General features: G+C 48.0%; 1 long non-coding RNA gene across 1 annotated transcript; it reads right to left on the bottom strand.

Annotated features, from left to right (window-relative positions):
• Positions 1 to 4,156: 4,156 nt before the first annotated feature.
• LOC112607063 lies at positions 4,157 to 6,411 on the bottom strand. Its single transcript, XR_003115731.1, has 3 exons — positions 6,263 to 6,411; positions 5,126 to 5,220; positions 4,157 to 4,550 (listed from the first exon to the last, which is right to left on the bottom strand). It is a non-coding gene; the product is annotated as an uncharacterized LOC112607063 (long non-coding RNA).
• Between the last annotated feature and the right edge of the window lie 1,039 nt (positions 6,412 to 7,450).

Raw genomic sequence — 7,450 nt, forward strand, 5'->3', positions numbered from 1 at the left:
CTACTTTAGATTAGTTGGGGAAAGTCTGTCCAAGAAGGTGACATTTAAGCAGTGAAAGAATTAAGTTTCCACCCATGTAAAGAGCTGGGGAAAGATGCCCCAGGGACAGAGACCAGTCAGTGCAAAGGCCTTATGATTTGAGTGGGCTTGGATTCAAGGATCAGAAGGAGTGCTGGCGTGGGCAGAGTGGGGTGAGGGACGGGTGCTGCGGAGGAGGGGAGCTGAGAGTCAGGCAGGGGCTAGATCACATGGGCCTCCTTAGCCAAGGATTAGTTTCTCTTTTTTTGTGTTTTTTAGAAATTCTGAATGTGTTGAAAAGGCTTTAGAGGGATTTAAAATATAGGAAGTAACAAGGTCTGACTTAGATTTACAAAAGATCTCTCTAGCAGCTGACGGGCGATCATCTACAGGGAGCAAGAGCAGAAGCTCTATTCTCCTCAGGGCAGACCGTAGACACCTTTCAAGGACGAGGAAAGTGAGGCCCAGAGAGTTGACAAGATCTGTCCTAGCTCACTCCATTTTAGACTTTTGGTTCCTAGACCAGTGGCCCTTTGTGGCTACACATTCTCTAACTGAGGCACAACTGACCCGGGTTCCGGGTGAAGCTTCTCAGCCCGGTTTGCAGAGAAGACGAAGGCCTTGGAGCAGCCAAGCACCCGCCCTTGACAATACTCCTGCTTCATCACAGGTCCTGTTGTGTCCAACTCATGATTTATCAAGGTACACCAGTCTGGTCTGTCACAATAAGAGGTGGGGGAGCCTTGAAAGAAAACAAGGCTCCCTGGGGCCTTCTGCAGATGTTGGTGTGAATTCATAAGTCCCCAAATTTGCATTATTCTCCTTTCTTCTTCCTCAACATCTAGTCCATCACCAAATCCTTCTGGCTTCCCAAACATTTGCTGACTCTGGCCTCTTTTCTTCAGGGTCACCAGGAAACACACCTTCAGGAAGCACCTTTTCTGTTCTATCCCAGAGGGCACCATCACATACACTATGATATGAATCATGACCCCTGGGGCTGTGTGGAGTTTCTGCATCTCTCCCTCCCCACCGTGGCTACCCTCATCCAGCAACCATCCTGTCTCTCACCAGTATTACCGCAGCTGAGACCCAAGTCTTAAGGAAGCTAAGATCCAGGCCAGCAGGGGCCACACAGGTAGAGTGAAGTGATGCTGGTGGGATTTGGGGCTTACCTTGAACAGGCAGGGCATTTTGGGTAGAAGGGAGGGGTCACTTTGTAAATAGAGGTAGGAGAAAGAGAAGAATATTTCTAAATGCTTCAGGCAACAGGTTTTTGCTTTAGTGAAATAACACTTCCTCCTGCAAACTTTGGGGATGGGGGAAATGGCTGGATGGGTCCTGGGAGTGCTGCTGAGGTGATCTCGGGTCAGAAGTTTTTCTCCACAGCTTGGAAAAAGAGGAGGGTGTAAGACTCTGAATGAAGCTGAGAGATCCTTTCATGCTTGGGAACTGAGAGACCACACAGACACGAGCTTCGGGAGACTCCAAAGCCTGGGACCCACTTCTAAGCTAGCACTGAATTCTGATTGGCTGCCTTTGCCTGCCTCAGTTTGTTCCTCTTACTGATTGGCTAGGTTCTTCTGCCCATGGCAGAACCCTGCTCCAGCCACCGGGTCCTCCCACCTGCCACAGTGTCACCTGGGATTGGCTGGGCTCTGAAAGGCCAGGCTGGCTTGGCTCTTGCCGTCATCAGATTCTTCCTCATTAAACAAATGAATCACAATCCTAATTAATTTGAGCAACAGAATTTATGTAACTACTCCCAGCAGGATGTCTGCTCTCAGTCGGCAGAGAGATTAATTCCTCTCTCTGGGAAATTCCAGCCTTGCTGGTCAATAAACCTTAATGATGACTGAAATCTCCCATCTGTCTCTGCTCAGGGCAGGTAACCCCTGCTAAGCAGACACCCAGTTGGCTCGAGGCAGTACCCCAGGCACCGGCAGGACAAGGGCAACAATCTCCCAGCCTAGATGTGTCCTGAGCCACATGGAGCACACAGTAGGTGTTTACTTAAGGATGGGGGCTACCCCTTCCAGGGAAGTTCCGAACCACTTAAAACCCATAGGAAGTGTTCAATGTCTGTTTACGGAATGAATGAAAGGAAATGTGTGTCACTCAGATACTTATAAAATGGTCTCGAGATCCTAAACTCCAAGCAAGCTTCTCCAGCTCTTTCCAGCCCTTTTTCTCCCTCTATTTCCCATGACCATAACCCAGTTCTGTCTTTTTCCTATTTTGAACTTTCCAGACTCAGAAATTTGGCTCTTAATGTTCCCTGCCCTTGAACCGTCCCAGCCCTCTCCAAAACAGCCTTCAGCTGCGTGGGAGGGAGGGGTAGCAAAGTGGAAAGTGTTTCAGAGTGAGTGCTAATTCTGGTTCTGCCACTTACTCATTGTACTTCACCTCTCTGTTCTTAACCTTTCTCTCATATGTAAACCACACGAGGTTCTTGGGAAGATTAAATAAGAAAACATGGTGAAAATGTATTGCACGGTACTTGACTCGTTTAATTAGCGACAGTGTTTTAGGTAACGGAGATACAATGGTGCTCAAGGCAGGCAAGATTCCTGCTCCCAAAGAATTTAATTTCCAGGAGACAAGAAGCAAGCTAGCGAATATGTAAGATAATCTTAGTTAGGGATCAGTGCTCAGCAAACATAAAAAATGTATGGAAAGGGACTGAGGGGAGTGAGGAACTCCTTGAGGAGGCACCACTCTGAGACCCAAATGACAAGAAGGAACTAACCACATGAAATCTGGGGGAATGACATTCTGGAAAGAGGGTAAAGAATTGCTGCTAAGAAGATGTGGGCGTGTTAAAAAAAAAATTGCAAAGTCCCTGAGGTACGATTGAGCTCCTCGTGATCAATTTGAGGCTTCTGCTCTTGTGTCTTGTAGGTGAACGGGGTAAGGTTTGGTAGGACTGAAAAATTCATCCAGCCACCTATCTAGGGAGTGCGAGGGTCAAGATGTGGACCCAGGTCTTCAGCCCTTGAGAGCAGAGTGCTTGTCACTGCAGCACAAAGAAGGTGTAAGAGAAAGGAAAAGTGAGTGGGAGGTGGTGAGGGAGGAACAGACTGCCTTGTCCTCCACCAGATCTAAATCTGTCTCCTCCTTACGGTTGGCAGGATTATAGGATCTGGCTCCCATGAAGGCCTTCCACCTCCGCTGGCCTAAGCTGTCAGTGTCAGAGAGCACTGGCCCTAACAGCTCCCTTACCAGAGCAGCTGTGATTCCTTCTTCATTTCCAGCAGGGAAGACCCAATAACTTTTACAATATGGGATTTCTTTTTTTCTCATGATAATAATGTTCATTGTGGAAAAAAAATGATAAAATAAAAATCAGCTAGAATTCCAACTTCTGGCAATTTGGGTGTCTATCTTTCTGCAAAGTTCCTATACGCATACTTTATAAAATTACGAACACACTGCACATACAGTTTTGGAATATGCCTTTTGCCTTCTGTCATGAAAAAAGTCTTCAAATGCCTTTTAACAGCTACACAATAGTTCACTACATGAATCAACTCAAATGTAACTATTTTTGGCCTTTTATTATAAATAACACAGAGAACCCTCAGTCTTTTTTACATAATGTCCTAACAGAGTAGGGAAAATGCTCCCCAATCCGGTGCAATGTCCTGTGCCCAGGGAAACACATTTTTTCTTTTCTTTTTTTTTTAAAGACGGAGTTTCGCTCTTGTCACCCAGGCCGGAGTGCAGTGGCACAATCTCGGCTCACTGCAACCTCCGCCTCCTGGGTTCAAGAGATTCTCCTGCCTCAGCCTCCTGAATAGTGGGGACTACAGGTGTGCACCACCATGCCCGACTAATTTTTGTACTTTTAGTAGAGACGAGGTCTCACTATGTAGGCCAGGCTGGTCCATCTTCTTAGTTGGTGGGAACAGGGACATCTACACTCCCAAACACCTTGCCCTTAAGTGTATAGCACAGTTTATTGTCGTTTTCTTCTGAGAAATGGAGATTGTTGCACTTTCCCCAAATTTACCTTCATTCTCAGCCTCTCCTTGTCATTGTAATCCCAGAAAAGATACAATGGGGAAAAAGGGGAGAAAGAAGGGGGGATGTAATTTGATGCTACATTCTGAAACAATACACATATTTGAGACGCATGAATATTCTTTAACAATATTTTTATTAAATGATAAATTGCCAGGCAGGCAAGAGGTCCAGGATCAAGCCGTGGTCTCAGTATGCCAGAGTCTAAGGTGACTATGTTTGGTTTCTGCAGGGGCCTGCCATGGAGGCAGGCAAGGGAGGGAGGAGTCGGTGGTTCTAATCATTGGAGGGTGTTGGGGGTGGAGTCAGGGTAACCCGTCTGTAGTAGGCCTGGAGAACAAACCTGGCAGCTGGGGCATGACTGGGAAAGCACTTGAGGACCTGGGTGGGGGCCGACATTCGTTTGCACTGGCGCCGGGAGGGTGGTCTGCCCCCTGTGAGTGGTGCTCAGGTTTAAAGCTCCTCCTTGGGGCCACTGCCATCACCATGTCTCTGGTTTCTTGCTTGGCCTGGAAAAAAGAAATCGAACCAGAGAGAGAGAAGGGCACAGCAAAAGAGACAACGAGGAGAACAGTGTGAAAGTGAGAAAAAGGAGACAGAGGGTAAAATAAGTCAATGCAGGGAGGCAGGTGCTTTGACAAGTGGAATCTTTTTGGTAGACATTTAAGCAGCAAGAGGCACTTTTGGTCCTGGACAAGCTTATTACACATCCACAGTTGATGAGCTCTCAAGGGCCAATGACAAGTATTCAGATACCCAGTGGATCAGGGAAACGGCATTTGCCAACTCTACTGACTACAGACCCTGCCTCTAAACTGATTTGGTGCCCTCTTTCTGCAAATCAATTTCTCAAACTTTCTGGGAGCCGGTTATTTCTCAGTGGAGCAGACAACGATGAACCAGTGCTAGGGAACAGGTCTTCTGGGGAGGGACTGAAATGCAGAAAAAATTTTGGTGGCCTGGGCTAGATTCAGGAGGTGGGAGGAGGGAAGGGCTGGGGAGAAAGAATCTGGGGAAAAGGAAAGGAGAGAGGAGGAGGGGTGGGTGTGAGTGAAAGAGTTCCGCCCTCCTTACCCATGCTCACCTCTCGCTGCCAAATAATTATACTGTCTTCTTTTCAGGCTGCAGGAAATGGTGTTCTGGTATTCACTGGAAAAGTCCAACAGTCATTGTCAGCTTCTGAGGCGTATGAATGGGGTACGGGGGGAGGCCTTGGTGTTGGTTGGGAAAACCGAGGGCAGCAAATGCAGGGCCCTCACTCTTACTATGGGAACACATCTCCGTTCAACTTGGTGAGAAGAGAATGAATGTTTCAAAAGGACCTTATATCAGGAAACTACAGGAAAGAATCAGAACAATCCATAAGTGGGGTTAAAGGACATTCTTCATTCTCAATAGCTTTTTCCTCTCCGCCTAACCCTGTTTGAGTGGACAGTGGACTACAATGTTTCCTCTATTTTTTTTTTTTTAAGACAGGGTCTCACTCTATCACCCAGGCTGGAGTTCAGTGGTGCAATCTCGGCTCACTGCAGCCTCCAGCTCCCGGGTTCAAGCGATTCTCATGCCTCAGCCTCCCGAGTAGCTAAGTAGCTGGGATTACAGGCGCCCGCCACCAGCCTGACTAATCTTTGTATTTTTAGTAGAGACGGGGTCTCTCCATATTGGCCAGGCTGGTCTCGAACTCCTGTCCTCAAGTGATCTGCCCGCCTTGGCTTCCCAAAGTGCTGGGATTACAGGCATGAGCCTCCACGCTCGGTCATCCTTTATTTTTTGAGTTCACACTCAGAGGCCCTTCTGGTAAGCAACCACTTCCCTTCACCCTCCAAGCTCTCCCTTTGGCCGAAGGGCATCTCTCCTTCTTTCCTTTTGAGCATCCTCCTGGCTCTGGATCCTGGAAGTGCTTCTGTATTCTGGTCCTTTCCCTGACGTTCACAATTAACTAGCCTGTGGATAATCTGGGTTCTCCCGTTCTTGAGGCAGGGCGTCTTCCAAAATATCCAAAAGCAAAGGAGTAGAAAGATCATGGGGAATCAACCCTCTCCTTATGAAAAGGCAACTGAGCCCCAGGATGAGGAAGAGACTCGCCCAGGGTCACAGAGTGAGGGAACGGTAAGCGTGGGGGCAGAATACAGCCAGTGCAGCCTACCTAGCACTACTACTATTAATAGAACCCATTAGTAGGTGCTAAGCCTTTTCCCCTTCCCCGTCCAAAGGCTCTAACCTGCGTGTGGGTCTAGGCTGACGCTACCGTCCCCTCCCCATTCCTCATGCCTATGACGCCCAGGCCCTGGCAGTGAGACCAGCAGGTGTGGGCATCAGGAACTTCTCCAGTGGCTCAAATAGCCGGGAGCGATTGGCCTGTCCTCCAACAGCCGTTTGTGTCAGGGATTGCTGCTCATTGGCCTAGCAGAAGTGATTGACAGGTCAATAGCCCAATGAATGATGAGCCTTGGAAGCGTGGTGACAGTTACTAGTCAGTTCTTGCTTCGCGAGATCCTGGGGTATAACGGTTTTATTTTTTTCCGAAGTTGATTCAGCCGTTTTTCACACTCAAAATCCAGCGTCTTCTCAGTAAAGGGTGTAAAGCAATTTTCGGCCCCAAAGAAAGAATGCGTTTGGGGCTCTAAAAGTACAAACGAACCCTTCAAGAGAAAATAAGAGTGTCGTATTGAATGAATCACTTAATAAAGGGGGTTTTGCTTTGCTAAACAGTTGGTGGGCAAGTGAGTGGGCAGGAGGGAGGAAAAGATGGCCAGGAATGGGGACAGAGGAATCAGGCAGCAGAAGACTGGAGTAAAAGTGCTTATTGCAGTTCTTGTAACCTGTGTGAAATGCTGTGGCCATTCTTGGGGCCTGGATAGGTTCTGGGACCTGGGGAAAAGGATGGGGTCACTTCTGGGGACTCTTAAGGTCCAGGAATCAGGGCTAAACTGGCAATGGGGTGATGAGGCAGTGGTTGTGGTAAGAGCTGGCTTGGATGGTGAAAAGGGTAGCCTGGACCGTGAGATAATTCCTGAGAGTGGCTAATGATGGTCAGATAAATGGAGTGGCCCATCCTTGAAGGGTGTAGTCACATAAGATGGGGTCCCTGGAAGAATGACAGTGGATCACCCCGTAACTGGTTAGAAGATGGAGTTGGAGATAAAGAGAGATGAGTCAGGGAGTTGAGAGATGGAAAGTTTGACAAAGGAGAGAGAGTGTCACAAGGACTGAGAGCTGGAGTCCCAGAAAAGCTGAGCAAACCATGCCTGGTACATAGTTGTCACTCAGTAAGTGCTAGCTATTATTATTGCTCCCTTTGGGAGGGGAGGGGAGGGGTTAAGTCTGGTAGTTCAAAGGCAGTAGGAGGCAGTGAGTGGAGAACTAAAAGAGTGCCAGGAAAATAGGCCATTCTAGTTGTCTGTTTCTC

This window comes from Theropithecus gelada, chromosome 14 (assembly GCF_003255815.1).
Source record: "Theropithecus gelada isolate Dixy chromosome 14, Tgel_1.0, whole genome shotgun sequence".
In the NCBI taxonomy this organism is placed as follows: domain Eukaryota; kingdom Metazoa; phylum Chordata; class Mammalia; order Primates; family Cercopithecidae; genus Theropithecus; species Theropithecus gelada.